The following is a 17,077-nucleotide window of genomic DNA, read 5'->3' as shown; positions in this document are numbered from 1 at the left end:
GCCAGAAATGGATCCATGTGCTTGGGATGAGATTGTAAAATGGGGAGGGGAATAGGAAGACTTATTCAAGCTCAGAGTGCTTACTAATTTCACTCAGAATTAATTTGATGAAGAACTAGAATAAGAATTGCAAAGTCATCAAAGATGATGGCTTTTCCTTTATGACCCTTGGCTCCAGAACAAAGAGCCTGTTTTTGCGGGTTTTGGGGTTTCCAGAATAAAGGGAATAAAATGTTTAGGTAATGTTTGGATGGTTTAGACACTGTATGTACATTAGTGATAGGTCAGTTAATATCTGCACAGTTCAAAGAGGCAATTATTTTAATTTATAAATCACTTCAGAGGTAGGGAGCTGCCATCCATTAATGTGGTTTTTACAAATAAGAGTGCTCATTGTTACGTGTTTGTGTATGTGCTTTTCTACCCATGTCATTCTATCTGGCCCGAATTTTCCAACCAGATCGCATACCTCTGTGATTATGTATTTGTCTCTAGAGCACTGCCAAATACATAAAGCATTGTATCTGCAATTTGACCCTTGGCTGAGACCACCCTCTTTTTCGAGTTTTCGCTGTGCTGAAAGGTACCACCACGCACAGTGTTGCTTCCAGAAAAGGACTTCTTATATTACACTCTAAATGGCAGAGTCTGGGACTAAGCCTCCCCAGGGGGTGACAGTGCCTCTTGGTAATCATTCAAAAAGGAGAGAGGGCCAAAGTGATTCTGGGCATGGAGGGCTTATTAGACACTTGACGACTGGTTAAAAGTTCCCAAGTGTCAACACAGAGATTTCCTTTAAAACCATGCCATAAGCATCCCTTTATTTTGTCTTATTTTTTTAATTACTAAATGACAAAAAATATCAAGCATAGTGCTCAATTCTAGGGGAATAAGAGTATGTAAGACAAATACAACCCGATGGGGGAGCAGGCAAACTAGGAAGCTGGGATAAGAGTGTAGACTGATGGTTGCAGTAATTAGTAAATTATAATGTAGTGGAGAGGCTACACAGGTGGCTTAGTGGTAAAGAACCCACCTGTCAATGCAGGAGATGCAAGAGACACAGGTTCAATCCCTAGTTGGGAAGATCCCCTGGAGAAGGAAATGGCAACCCACTCTAGTATTCTTGCCTGGAGAATCCCATGGACAGAGGAGCCTGGCAGGCTACAGTGCATAGTGTCTCAAAGAATTGAACACAACTTAACGACTAAGGAGCAAGAAAGATACTAGAAGAGGTGTTGTGGTTGGCAAAGCTTCCAGAAGGAAGTAACATCTTCTTCAAAGCTGAAAGATGAATGTGTGTTAATTTGGTGAATTGGAAGCGGGTGCGTTCCAGGCAGAGGGGTGAGGCATGGAGCAAAGGCCCAAAGGCAAGAGAGAATTCAAGAAACCAAAGAAAAAGTGGAAAGATAGACAAGTGAGGGCCAAGCAGTGAAGCTCAAGATCTGAGCACAGATAGGATTGCAAAATGTTTTCCAAGTCATGTTAGTTGACTTTATCGTAAGGGCACTGGCATGTAATGGAAATGTTTTAAGCTGGGGGATGATATGGTCAGATTAGGAAAACCAACAGGAGGAGACACACATGGCAAGGGAAGAGGAGAGGGGTTTGACAGTACATCAGGGAGAATAGTATACCTGTTGGCTCAAGGACTGGAAATCAATGATATTTGATGGAAGAGAATTAAATGAGTAAAAAAGATCTTGCTAATAATAAAGTCACTTTAATAACCCTTCCATTATATAATACTCCTTCCCCTTTAACACAGCATGCTTCTGTTGCAGAAGAATGACAATTACATACTCTATATTTATGACTGGTTTCATGAATAAAAATTACAGATGTTATTGAGCATCTCCTACATGCCTGGCATTATTCTAGTTACTGAAGAAGCTACTATAGACCAGAGGCCATTCCTTCAGTGAGTTTCATTTTAATGACGGAAACAGACAGTAACAAGCAAGTCTGTTTCTATATCTGAGTCTATTTCTGTTACATAGTCATATTTTAGATTCCACATACAAGTGACATTATATGCTATCTGTCTTTCTCTGCCTGACTCACTTCACTTAATATGATAATCTCTAGGTCCATCCATGGATGGATAGCTGAAATGGCATTATTCATTCTTATTTATGGCTGAGCAATATTCCATTGTATATATGTACCACATCTCTTTATCTATTCATCTGTTGATGGGACATTTAGGTTTTTTCCGTGTCTTGGCTATTGTAAATAGTGCTGCTATGAACATTGAGGTACATTTATCTTTTTGAATTAGAGTTTTGTCTGGATATATGCCCAGGAGTGGGATCACTGGATCATATGGTGACTCTGTTTTCAGTCTTTTGAGAAACCTCCACATAATTTTCCATAGTGGCTGTACCAATTTATATTCCTACCAACAGTTCCCTTTTCTTGGAGGCCATCTACTTTATGACTGGACATTGTTAAATCCATCCCAGTGCTTGGAATAAATAGTCCTTCCTGGAACTGTGGCCCTTCCCGGGATTCACTGATAAAAATGTTTTATTATGAGATTTCTGCTTTCTTCCTTGGGATGAGAGCCTTGTCAGTGCAATACACTTTGTGCGGAAAACAGATCAGATGACCTAGGTAGAGCCTTCCCTGGAGAAATGATTATTTATGTTCAAAGACCAGGCTGTTGGACACTGACCAATTGTCAAGCCCTTTCTCAGAAAAAACAAAACAATACCGCATGCTTTCCCATTGCCCCACTTAGAGGGAACACATCCCACATGAGTGGGATTTTTGCTCTGTGCTGGCCAGCCACCTTGTCAACAATTAATTCAGTTCCTTAATCACAGGAAAAGTGTTTAGGAAACTGAAATAATGAGAGAGGATCATCATCAGGATCGTGTGTGTTCCAAGGGCTCCCTGTGCACTGCCGGCTTTCCTCCTGCCTGGGCACAGGATGATGGCGAAGCGGCACCTTTACCAGTAGACAGGTGTGGGTGTGTGTGCTCACTGGGTTCCACTCCCTGTGGGTTCTGAGGCCTTAATTTCCTGAGTTTGTAAAATGGAAATCACACTTGACTCATGTCTGAGATGATAGGGGATTTCGTTAATCTCCATAGAGTAGATTTTCTCTGGTTTATGTGGCGGCTTTGCTTCATTTGCTCCGCTTTTTTAAAAAAACAGAACATCAGGCTTAATGGCTTCCCAGGTGTCTCCATGGTAAAGAATCCACCTGCAATACAAGCGTTGGCTCCCTGGGTCAGGAAGATCCCCTGGAGGAGGGCATGGCAACCTGCTCCAGTATTCTTGCCTGGAGAATCCCATGGACAGAGGAGCCCGGCAGCTACAGTCCTTGGAGTCACAAAGAGTTGCCCATGACCAAGCATACATGCATGTCAGTCTTTATTTCTTCTGCAGCCACTGTCTTCGACTGGCAATTGCTTCATTTTTATCATCACCAAAGAGTGGCAGTGAATCAACATGCTGTTTATAAAGGAAACCTTGAGATTGTCTTTCTGATGAAAGACTTACCTAAAGGCTATGGTTTGTTATTGAAGTAATATCAGTGCCTAGTAAAATTTAGAAATACAAAACAAGATGAGGGTTGGAGCAAGAGAAGGTAGAGAAGGAGAATTCTGGGAGAAGTTAAATTATACTTGGCTGGTCCCTAACATGTTACATCATTTTGTTATGAAAACATCATGGTCTTACAAAACTTTTGTGAATGTACCATTAATTATTTGTAATCTAATGGCATTATTTCAGTCATATTAAAATGAAGAACATTTGCTGCTGTGACAGATATGATAATAGCTTTCTGCTGTGAAAGGCATTCATTTTGAAACTTCAAGTAATTATTTCTGAGGAGAGGGTACACGTCAGCATAATACCTTCCACTTTTTACATCTAAAGTTATATTTTATGGCAGCTAATCTCAGTAAACAGAGGCAGTGGGAGGCCATGTAATGTTGAAAGAACTATAGAAAAGGATTTGCTTTGTAATTAACTGTTAACACTTCATGAATGGAAATGTAGTTGCACAGATGACATCTGGGCGCTGGAATTAGAAAGACTGAGATTCCAATCCCAGTTCTAACTCTTACAGCCATATTGCCTTTTAGGACAAATTAAACATTATCTCTAAGCCTATATTTCCTTATCTGTAAAATGGAGATAATAACAATACTATTTACCTTACAAGTTGTAATTAAATTTATATCTGTAAGCCTTTTAACAACAATTAAAATGGTACCTGATACATAGCAAGAGCTCAAAAAACATTAACCATTGTTGACATTAACTGTGTTACTTTTAGCAAGTTCCTTTAGGAACCCAGGCTTTGAATTTCTCACTTTTAAAATAGGAGATTTGGACTACCATCAGTGTTTCCCAAAATTAATCATTCAAACATAGCGTTCAAAGTTTTTGCCCTTTGGGGAAAAATATCATGAAATATAACCCTGAAAAGAATAAAGCCATATACACAGATATTCAGATTACCTGTATAAATCTGTACATTTAAAATAAACCTGTAATTTATGAAACAGGTCACCAGCCCAGGTGGGATGCATGAGACAAGTGCTCGAACCTGGTGCACTGGGAAGACCCAGAGGAATCAGGTGAAGAGGGAGGGGGGAGGGGGGATCGGGATGGGGAATACGTGTAAATCTATGGCTGATTCATGTCAATGTATGACAAAACCCACTGAAAAAATAAATAAATAAATTTTAAAAAAAAGTATGCAATCAAAAAAAATAAAAATAAAAAAATAAAATAAACCTGTAATTTAATATAGGTACATTGGTTTTAATTTAATAGCATAAGATAACATCATACCCATCCTTCCAATGTGATATGATAGAAGGTATTGTCACTGAAGGCTTGACTTATTCATGAGCCCATTTGGGTATCATATCTATACCAAACGGACTAGCAGTATCGTCTGTACTTTAGGCTTATCCAGAGCAATAATAGCTTGTTATCTTTTTGTTTCAAATATACAGTGATAGATGCATGTGAAACTGATAGGTACGGTAGCTGAGAGCACAGACCTGGGAGCCAGAAAACCTGGGTTCAAATCCCAGCTTTGCTAATTGCTAGCTTTGTGATGATAGGCAAGACATTTAACATCTCTTTGCTCAGATTCCTCTTCTGTAAAATCAAAATAACAAGTGTCTAATTCTTACTATTATTGTGAAATTTTTAGATAAGTTAGTAATGTAAAGTGCTTGGAACAGTGCCTGGTACCAACATCTGGTTAAGGAACTTTACCTACTGATATAGGCATATATTGCACTTCAGTGAACGTTGTCTTGTGTTACCTTTATTTTCCCCTGTGGTTCTGAATTCTTTAAGGGGTTCAGAAGGGAAACTGGATCCTCATACTTGGAGTAGACCCCTGATGCTTCTGGCTCAGATTTTTCCTTCTGTAAGGTTATTATAGTATTATCTCCTTCTAGGTACTTCCTGAAAATGGTAAGGTCTAGGGAGGTAATGAGTTGGCATTTGAATACTTTTAAATTCCCCAACACTTGATGGTTTATACCATCCTATTGTTAGCTGGTGGCCTGTGATTCTTTATCCTGAGCAGAGAGGATCAATGTAAGAACCAAATGTTGGTTGGTGACTCTCCACTGCTTCAGATAACCACAAGGGAAGAGAAAGCCATTTCTCTTGCTATGGCTTTCCTGCCAACAACATTGAAGAAAATGAGACATAATGTGAATACCATATGTCTAAATATATTACTATTCCATTTGGTCATAAAAATATAAGTCTCTCTGGCCTTCCATATTTGAAACCCAAATCATTTATATCTCAGACTCAAATCCTTCCTTTAAATCTTCACACACCTGCAACATGATGACATCCAAAATAAGCATGATTCATTGAAAAATGGGAGATTTCTGCCTAAAAAGAGGCTCTACAAGGAAAAGGGAACTTCCATGCCCAGAGATTGGAAGTAAAATATGCAAATGGGGATAGTGTGGCCACAGATCCCAGCCTCTGTATGTGCTGGGAGAAATTCACAGGGACAAATCAAGTGTTTGAATTACTCAGGTAGAATTATTGTGTTTTTAATTATTGTGTCTCAGGTGAGAAAGTTTTGGAAAATCACACTGAACTGGTAATTATGCTCTTAGATGCACTACAACCAGTTTCAATAGCCCATAGAGACCCCTGTACCTCTCAGCTTGAAGGCACTCAGGTTTCCTCTGGGTAACAGACAGTTTCTTGCGTCAGAGCTGTAAGCACGTGGACAAGTCTAAACTAAGCAATAAGAAGGGATGATGAGTAGGGAAACCAAGGGCAGGGAAAGTTGTTTTAGCCAACATTGACTTTGTTTCTTTTGAAAAGAGGTGATCAAAAGTCAAGAGAACATATATAGTTTGGTTTCATTTCATTTATTACCCAGCTGACCACCTTTGGGACAAGAATTCCCTCCTCAGAGATTATCTGTATATCCAGAATCCATCTATAGGTTTCCAAGTGTGAACTGATCATGGTTGTGATTCAGTAATTTTTAGATAGGAAAGTCATAGTATATACTGTGTGCATGCTAAGTCATTTCAGTCGTGTCTTGACTCTTTGCAACCCTATGGACTGTAGCCCGCCAGGCTCCTCTGTCCATGGGATTCTCCAGGCAAGAATACTGGGGTGGGTTGCAATCCCCTTTTCCAGGGGTTCTTCCCAACCCCTGGAATCTAACCCATGTCTCTTAAATCTCCTGCATCTGTAGGCAGGTTATTTACCACTAGCGCCACCTGGGAAGCCCTAGTATACTTTATATGCTGTGAAATTAAAACCCATCCCCTAAATTTGACATCATATTCATCTGTGACTCATATTGGGAAAGTGTAACACCCTCCTCCAGTACCTGCTTTGGAAACCAAATCTATCTTATAGAACTCTGTCACATTATTAACTAGAATGACACTATCTTTCAGTCTCAATGCTTCATCTTTTCACCAATTTCCTTCTTTGAGATGACCTTCTCCTTTGCTCTCCCCATCTTGCCAAGATCTGGGCAGAGAACACTATGAAGTGTTCTCTGCTGGCATCAAGTTCTCAACTAATTCTGAGAGGTTCTTCAGAGGCACCCTCACCACCCTTCTAATAAAATTCCTGTTTTGCTTAAGTCTGTTTCTATTTCTTGTACCCAATCAAGCCCATCTATTATGATAGTAACCAAAATGATATGTATATACATACATATATAATGTATATTGCATAATATATAATATGCATTACTAAATATATATGGTATATTTAATGCATATTTTATATGCATATAATTTATTGAGGACTTATCATACTAGGCATCATTCTAAGTTCTTAACATGTAGTAACTCATTTGTATTTACAAGTTTACAAAGGTATCCCTTCTCTGCCAGCACTTCAGTACTTCCATTTTTGTTCCCTGCTCTAATTTTTTTTTCTGTTTTCAGTGTACTTCTCTCTTCGCAACACACATTATCACATTCTTAATAGGTTTATTGTGTATCAGTTTCCCTGCCCCCCACTAAAATGTAATCTCACGAATATGTCTCAGGTGCCCAGGACAGTCTCTGATACATGGTAGGGGCTCAATAAATATGCATTTCATTAATTAAATAATTAATTAATGAGCTCATGCTACCATATGGCTTATTATGAATATTCCTTTCAGTCAGCAACCTCCTCCCACCTACCTGGCAGGACCTGCTTAGGTACATTATCTGTTCTCTTCTGTAAAGCTTTTTAAGTTTGGGCTAGATTTTCACACATGTGCTCTGGTTCAGCAACAGGGGACTAGATCAAATGACCTCCTGAGAGCTGTCTGGCTCTTGACAATCAAATTCAATTCCACTTAAATGTTCTAAAAGCAATTTGTGGAGAAATTCTTTTCCTCCTTTTCTCCCCAACTGGAGTGCACATTTATCTAATTATTTTCTTAGGAGCTTGACCTAGCTTTAAAGGAGTCCCATGTCAGCTCTCCTACATTTTCTCTAAGCACTCACTTTATAAAACTAAGAGACTAAAGACTCAGCTCTCTAGGGAATTAAATTTCATTCAAATAAGATTAAGGATTTTTGACTCACAAAAGCAAGGACAATCAGAGGCTAACTAAAACGAGGCAATTGTTCAGCAAACTAATCCAGACATGTTATTCACAAAGAGACTCTCACAATTGGCCAGGGAAGGAAAATGCCTGTGAAAGAATGGGTGGGCTGCACTGAGTTAAGGGAGCCTACTTCCTTCTAAGGCTTAAAGCCCAGTCCCTCACTTCCTAGCTGGTGAATATGTTTATTTTCTAAATTTAGTCCATTGTAGCCCAAATCCTCCCATTGAACAGGATTAGATTAGAACCTGAGAGGCAGCCTTCGATTAGATCTTGAAAGCCAGGCACGTGGTGGTTAACTCCTCTGTGGAAGCAGTGGGTTGGTGATGTGGTGATGTGGTATCAGGAGTGGAGAAAAAGTGTTGATGTTGATTTACGGAAGTATGTCTGTTACCCGTAGGTTTAGAACATGGGTTCTTAACCTCTTGTGGGGCATTAACTCTTTTTCAAAATGTTTTTGATTGTGTAAAAAAGAGCATAAAATTGCAAAGCAAACTAATTATATTGAAATGCATTTGTCAAAATATTTTTTTCAAAACAAATCAGTAATTCATGTATTTATTAATATATTAAATATCAGAGCTGCAGTAGGCCTGATAATTACTGTAATTTTAAAGTGATGAGTTTAAATCGTGCATCTCAATAGCTACAGTGTGATATGAAAACATATACAATTTATATGAGTGATAAAATCACAGGTACAGCTAATAATTTTGTGGTTGATTCTTTGTAGTCATAATTGAAGGAAATGCTGAATTTCAATTAGAAGTTAATGAAGATAGTGTTATAATTTCTCGGATGCCCCCCACCATCTACCCCAGGTTAAGAACTCCTGCCATCGATACTAAAGTGAAACAGTCCATGAATCACCACTATTAAATATTGTACCCAGCATCATGGGGGAATGTCCACATTTGTGGGCAATTGTTTCAACTATTACCTAGTTTAAGAAAATATTCTTGCTGGCTCACATTAACAATAAAAAAGATTAAAAAATGGAAAAAACATTACTATCTGCCACATATATTCTGTACCTAGTGAAAAGATCTCTTTAAACTGGTGGGCAGGGGCCCCAAGTTGCCATAACAGACTATTAGAACTCTGGCATTAGGGTGCCTAACTTGTTCCCATTTGCTTAAGACTGTCCCTGTTTTAAAATGAGAAGTCAGGCTCTAGGAACCCCTCGGTCCCTGGCAAACATGGATGGTTGTTGAGTGCTTTGGAGTCAGAAATAACATAGTAATTTTAATCAACTTGAGAGATAAATAAGTTGTCAGGAATAAGTTGTCTATTTGTCAGAAAAGACCCTGATGCTGGGGAAGATTGAAGGAAGGAGAAGAAAGGGACAGCCGAGGATGAGATGGTTGGATGGCATCACCAATTCAATGGACATGAGTTTGAGCAAGCTTTGGGAGATGAAGAATAGGGAAGCCTGGCTTGCTGCAGTCTGTGTGATCACAAAGAGTTGTGCACGACTGAGTGACTGACCCACAACAACAAAAATGTCTCTCTTGAGTCTCAGCATCTTCGTTTCCAAATGAGAATGAGAATATCTTTCCTACAAAGTTGTGATAAGTGTTAAATGAGGTTATACATATAAAATGCTTTGCCACGTTATAAGCACTCAAAAACCAGTGACGACTATTATTATTATTGCCACTGCTGTTATTATAAAGTTAATTCCCTTCCCTTTACCTGACTCCATCTTCTCAAAAGAATCTCACCTTCCTCTCTTCCTATGTACATTGTATACAGTCCTCAGACCCCTGCTGAACTCTACTTTTTTCATGAAGAATTAATTTGCTAATATCACATGCAGTGATGAAATGGTGCATTAGGTTGAACTTTTTGAAACTGATAGTTTTCTAAGTCAAAAACAGTCAAATACTGATATCATACAATTTGACCTGTGTGTGTACATAGTAGGCATGGGGTGTGGCTTATACAAGGCTGTCATTTCATAAATGTTGTCCTTTCTTCCTCAATGACTCTGATATTCATGGGCCTCTCCTTAATTCCTCCTTTAATCATCCTAGGTTTTCAAAGAAATTTCAGATTCCATGTCGTTATATTTTAAATTAAGATGATCTATTAAATGCTTAAGTAAAATGATTTTTTAACCTTTCATAAACTGTGTGTAAAAAATTCACAAATCAGAAGAAAAATTCTATAGTCTTGGAACCTTATATTTGCTCTAGATAAAGTTGCTATTATGTATCCCTTGCTTTTTGGCAATAAATAATATACTGCCTTGCCTTTATCTTATATACATGTGTCTTGAACCTCATCTTGACCATGTTGTATTATCTTTTTACAATATCCAGTGTTAGAAAGAAATACATTAATTACAGATAATTGAAAAGGGAACTTTAAATATCATTGAAACCAGATGGTATGTTTACATCAGTAAGGTTTCAGACTCAAAGGAACATCATTAAAGAGAAGGGCCCCAAGTAAATTTCTGGAGCAGCTCTGACCAGGCTGGTAGCCCCTATGCTCATGTGGTTATTGAACCCTTGAAATATAGTTGGACCAGATTAAGATGTGATGTAAATATGAAATACATACTATAACCCAAAAACTTAGTAACAAAGAATATAAAATATGCTCTTAATAATTTTACATGTTGAAATGATAATAAGTTGGCTATACTAGGTTAAATAAAAAAATGTAATTAAAATTAACTTCACTTTTTACTTTTAAATGAGACGCCAGAGCATTTAAAAATTCATACATAAAATCACCCAAATGCCAGTCAAGAGATGAATGGATAAATTTAATGTGGTACAATGAAATATTATTTCATGTATATAATACAATATAATACAATGAAATATTATTCAGCCTTAAAAGGAAGGAAATTCTGATACATGCAGCAGCATGGATGAAACTTTGAAAATATGCTAAGTAAAATAAGGCAGACATAAAAGGATAGATAATGCATGATTCCATTTATATCAAATACTTAGAATAGGCAAATTCATAGAGACAGAAGGTAGAATTAGAAGTGACCATGGACTAGAAGTAGGGGGAATGCAGACTTAGTGTTTAAAAGGAAAGGCGTTTCTGTTGTGGGTGATGAAAAAGTTCTGGCAATGGATAGTGGTGGTAGTGACTACTTAGTACCAGTGAATTATGCCGATTATAAAACGGTACATTTTATGTGTATTTTACCACACATTTTCAGCGTTCTCGTGTGGCTTACATTACATTTCTTTGGATAGAGCTTAGAGTTTAAATTGGCTATAGAGGTTAATGAGGAGAAGACAATGGCAACCCACTCCAGTACTCTTGCCTGGAAAATTCCATGGACGGAGGAGCCTGGTAGGCTGCAGTCCATGGGGTCACTAGGAGTCAGACACGACTGAGTGGCTTCACTTTCACTTTTCACTTTCATGCATTGGAGAAGGAAATGGCAACCCACTCCTGTGTTCTTGCCTGGAGAATCCCAGGGATGGAGGAGCCTGGTGGGCTGCCGTCTACAGGGTCGCACAGAGTCGGACACGACTGAAGCGACTTAGCAGCAGCAGCAAGGGTTAATGAAAAGTCGAGCAATGCTGGTGGAGATTGAGAGCTGAATCTTTGCAGTTAGATGTAGTTAGATGTTAGGATTCAAATTCCAGCCCTGCCCCTGACCACCTAAGAATCCTTGGTCAGTATCACTGTGACTACCTTAGTTTCTTCATCTGCAAATGGGGATTATAAAATGTACCACATAGGGTTGCTGTAAGCTTAAAAGATAATACATATACATTGAGTAATGTAAACATAAGAGGCAGCTGAATGAATGGTATAACTTGTTGCTATTGATGGAAGCAATATCTTCCATTTTTATTGATATCTAGCAATTTTGCTAAATCTGAGGCATAATATGAAAAATGTGACCAGATACCTTAGCAGATTTTAGGCTCAGCCTTGTATAAGCTCTCCCCTCAGAATACTTCAGTTCTGCTTCCTGAAATTCACCTTGTGTAGTATTAGTAAACAGCAAAGAAGTGATTCAGGCATATTTCTCTTCAAAAGTACCTGGGAGAAGTGGAAAGTATGATGTCATTTTCTAAGATCTCTAGCTCTCAGGCTATAATTGTGAGTTTATCTTCTGTCAGGTATGAAAATGAAAGTCATTAGGTTGTAAGTTTTCTTTGTCTCGCTAAGGTTTCAAATGGTAAGCTCAGTGGAAGAGTGTCCAAACAGAACTGGGTATGCCCAATAGCCAGATCAGATACCGTTGGGATTCATAGTATCAAAAGTAGTCTTGAAAGCTAGCACAGACTCTGATGGGAAAGATTCTTGGATGCAACTCAGAACTTGCTTCCCCTCCTGGGATATTCAGTTAGTAAATAACAGAGCAGCCATACTGGTTTCTAAGACACAGATATTTCTGTCACGGGGCTGCTTCCTCTGTGGCTCAGAGGTAAATAATCCGCCTGCAATGCAGAAGATGCAGGTTCAACCTATGGGTTGGGAAGATCTCCTGGAGGAGGGCATGGCAACCCACTTCAGTGTTCTTGCCTGGAGAATCCCATGGACAGAGGAGCCTGGAGGGCTAGAGTCTATAGGGTCGCAGAGAGTCGGGCAAAGTCGTGCCTGAGCCCTCCACAGGCCTCTCTTTACCTGAGCTTCCCGCCCCCCAGCCCGAGTCCCTCCAGACCTCCTCACATTCCAGAAACTAACGGCCTAGTTTCCTAAGGGGGCTCTGGTTCTTCGACTGGCATCTGTTCTCACTGGTCAGTGCCTAACCATGCTGCCTCTTAAATATCTCCACATTCTACAGCTAAAGCATTAGCTTAATTCCTGAGATTCTATTTGCCCATCTTTGTATTGCTGGAGTAGGAAGTATAGATGGAAATGAGAAATTGGAAAATAACCTGACTCTGCTGAACGATTCATCTATTATTTGAGTATAAGAATTTCTTTTAAAGAGCTTGAGCTCATTTTAAGGAAGTCTCTAAATCAAGAGTTGCAAACTCCTGTGGACTGGCCAAATTTGGACTGCAGATGATTTTTTTGTTTAATGGCCAGAAGTGTATAAATATACTGAATTCAAAGATTAAGCCAAAAAAGAACTGTTCATCCCAGCTACCCTCTTGTCCTACTGCTCAAATTAAAATCCCAGCCTGTTCCCTGACAGCATTAAAATTTGAAACCCCTGTTCTAAATTCATACAACACCATCTCAATTCTACTAGTATTTACTCATCACCTGATCATACAGTCTGTCACTTGAGCTGTAATGTTTCTATTTTGTTTAAGAAATGGATGCAAAGCTACTTTCAGAGGTAGCCAATTAAGATTAATTAAACATTTCACCAGACTTAACAGGTCTAATTAGATTTGATTCATCTGTAATTTTATTACCAATGAGATATCTGGATGACTAAATTATATTTTCTTAACTTCATAGGAGCCGAATGCTCATCTCTTCCCCGTGGGCTTTTTTTCTCCCTCTAAGGGATGTGATAGTGAGTCATCATCCATATTCTCCCTGTCTCCTGGTGCCATTAAGTAAAGCCCATCTGAGAGCTGATGATGGAATCTGGGGCTCTGGGGCAGCTTCTGGCTTTGGGCCACCTCCCTGAATTATTCATGTGGAGCCAGGGAGGGTAAATGTCCAGCCACAAAGATCCAGAACCAATGCCAAGGGGGAGATGCTGGCCTAAAATAATTGAGGAAACGACCACTGGCGCCACTGACTTGGAAGCTCCAAGTAGAACCACATGGCTTCAGCTCAGGTCTAGGTGGCCCTTGACCCCCCCCCCCCAACCTCCCCCTCCTTCCTGCCCCAGCACTCCTGTTTTAACTAAGAAAGGAGCTCTGAGGAGCCAAGATGTCTCTCTGACCCGGCGTAAACCCTGTCCTTTGAGTTATTGCTCTCAGCAACCCTGCAAGAGGTTTGGGATTTTTCAGAATAAACAGCAATCCCCAGCCTCTAATTTTCCCCCGGCAGCACTCTTGTAATTATCCCATTGGTGTTAAGTTGATTGTATGTTTTTAGTATATTTACTGAATACGTATTATGCACAGAGCATGTGGTAGCACTGGTAGGGGGATGCAGAGGGGAACAGGGTACAGATCCTGATCTTTAAGTATAATAAGTAAGTTTCATTTGGAGTCAACTTCATGGTGGCTGTTGGAAGTGATGTCTTTTGAAGAATTCAAAGTCTCCAAGGAGAATCAGTGGGAAAGAATGCTGTGATCAAGTCATGATGTCTCCTCTGGCAGAATACAGAAGGGTTTCATTCCTGACCAGCAGTCTTATAAGAAAAATAATACTGTTGTCTAGTTGTCCATTTATCTATAATGCCTTACATAACAGGAAAAAAAAAATCACTGTCATTTACTCAGTACTGAATATAAGCAAGACATTAGGTAGGTGCTTAATATGCATTTACTCTCTTTTAAGAATATCTGGCATTGTTTCGTCTCAATCACCAGTGACTACTTTTAGACCTGTGATTTGACCTGTGTGGTCTATGTGGTTATCCCAGCTCTAGAAGCACAGACACAACAATTTACAGTGTGGTATGGGAAGAGCAGTACATCAGCAGTTAGAAAGCTCAGATGCTGCTAAGCGATCTTACATCTACAGCCCTCATTTTCCAAAATGTAATACGCTGGGGATAACTTGATTCTTCTGGCCCCTTTTCAACACAAGTCTGAGGAAACCTAGCTCACTTCACTGTTGTATGGACGGACTTAAAGTAATTAACAGAAGATGACCCAAACCATACACATTTTTCTCCTCCATAAACATCCGAAAGGATTAATGTTTTGCTGTCATCCTGAGAAAGGAAAGGGATGCTGTTGGAGTGAAAGAAAAATGAAACTGTTAATTGCTCAGTCATGTCTGATTCTTTGCCACCTCATGGACTGTAGCCCACCAAGCTCCTCCTGTCCATGGAATCAGGCAAGAATACTGGAGTGGGTAGTCATTCCCTTCTCCAGGGTATCTTCCCAACCCAGGGATCAAACCTGGGTCCCCTACATTTCAAGCAGATTCTTTAACATCTAAGGCCCCAGGGAAGCCCAATAAAGGCAAGGGATGCTGTTGGAGCAAGCCTATACAATTCATCTGGGTAGATTTTGGAGTCTTCCGGATTCGGGCATGATACAGTCAAGGAAGTTCCCTAGGGTACAGTGACCTTAGTACATAAAGTAAAACAAGAGATTTGTCTCTAGTAGCTGTGACCAGGTCACTGAAGGTATGCAAGGGGAATATGTTCTGATAAAGGCTACAAACTTGTTAACACTTTTAATTATGTTTGGGGCACACAGTGTTATAGAACCAGCTGACTTGGCATTATTGAAAACCTTGTCAGCTGCCATTCAGTGATTCAGCCAGCCAAGGAAGCTCTAGGGAAAGTTTGCTCATTTCTCTATTCAGGTTGTTTGTCCATCCATGTAATTTTAGAAGTATTCTTTCAACGAATCCAGCAGCCGTTAATCCTAACAAACAATAGCTTTTGAATTCCAGTCCATCCTTTATCACATAATAGTTAAGGTAGAGAGAGTAGTGGGGAGTCTTCTAGTTATATTTTGTCATCCTGTCCAGAATACAGTTGTGAGGAAATAGAGAAGTATTTGACACATGGAAGCAGGAAAATAGTCCTTTTTCAGATAAATGTTCTGGAAAGTTTTCATTCAAAGTTAAACTGTGTTGAAGTCATTATTTGTTTTATTTTGTTGCATATTTTATTTGCGCTCAACTCACAATTCCTTATGTTAAAAAGAAATGGTTTTTAAATCTACAGAATTCCAAGTACAGTATTAAATTTTGTAGCTAAAGGAAGTAAGTGTGTACCACTACTTATATTCTAACAGAAGTAGGAGAGAAAAGCCCCAAAACTTGTCTTGGTAAAGCCACACATTGGTAATTGTGCCAGGGAGTTCACGCTGCAGAATGTCTAGTGTAAGTAGTGGCTGACCTGTGAGTAAATGTTTACTTTCATACCACAGAACCCTGTGACAGCCCATTAAAAGATAATCCCTTGGTGTCTAAATCTCAGAAGTTCTCCTTTGCCAGTCAGCTTGTGGTTGGGGTTGTTCAAGACAGATGGACCATCATCCCATTTTAACATTGTATATTGATGTTTGCCTTGCCAAATCCCTCTCCCCTGCGCACATCCTTTTCTATGAGGTAAAAGAAATTGTAATCTCTGGACTCATTTGATAAATTTATAAACCTTCTTAGGATAAAGGGAACTTCAGAATTTGGTTCAATCCCTATAGGTCTGAGTTGAGAAAGAGAGAGAGACAGAGATAAAGACAGACAGGAGGAGGGAGGTGTCCATTCATATGTACCATACCTTCCATGGTCAAGCTAGTCATTTAATTTAAGATGCATGGACCTCTCCTGAAAATTTCATCAAGTATATAATAATATCAGCAACAAGTTACATCAGTTGAGTGATTGAATACTCATTGTGTGCCAAGAAATGGAGGCTGAGTGCCTTGGAATGTCAGCATAGAAACTGTATGTCAGGCTAGGTTCATGTTGTAGAGTTAGCTCCCCAACAGATGAGGGAAACCTTCAGAGAGAAATCAGGGCCAATGAGGCAGCCCTTAGGGACAAGGTCAATGCCAGTCCTACTGCACTGTGGCAAAATGGAAAGATATGGAGGAGGAATGAGATTTGCAATGCTTCTTAATGCTTATGGGAGTTTTTCCCCCTGAAAAACATCTGAGCATACAGAAGTTTGTACACAATTCCAGGAATTGTTACAGAAATCCTGAAATCTAATCACAGGCAGTTTGGACTCCTGGATTAAGACAAAAAGAGATAGGAGGAGAAAGCATCTGATTCTTACTAGGAGGCTTCTGTATTGCAGACATTTGACATACATATAAACACACCTTGACTATGGCCATGAAAGATACGGCTTGTGGGCCCCATTTGGTAGATCCAGAATCTGAGATTCTCAAAAGTTAAACATCCACAGAGATCACATGGCTAGCAAGCACTAGGCAGGCATTCAAAACTCTTTATTCCTGACTTGCC

At 39.4% G+C, this 17,077-nt stretch overlaps 1 long non-coding RNA gene and 1 pseudogene across 1 annotated transcript in view; both read left to right on the top strand.

Moving 5' to 3' along the window:
- Nucleotides 1–17,077, top strand: part of LOC122679146 — a 193,589-nt pseudogene that overhangs the window by 127,516 nt on the left and 48,996 nt on the right.
- LOC122679147 overlaps nt 1–17,077 on the top strand; it is a 65,292-nt gene that overhangs the window by 37,122 nt on the left and 11,093 nt on the right. The gene's annotated exons all lie outside the window — the stretch shown is intronic.

This window comes from Cervus elaphus, chromosome 21 (assembly GCF_910594005.1).
Source record: "Cervus elaphus chromosome 21, mCerEla1.1, whole genome shotgun sequence".
NCBI classification, from domain to species: Eukaryota; Metazoa; Chordata; class Mammalia; order Artiodactyla; family Cervidae; genus Cervus; species Cervus elaphus.
Note: the sequence above shows the minus strand (reverse complement) of the source record. Positions and strands in the feature narration are given on the sequence as shown.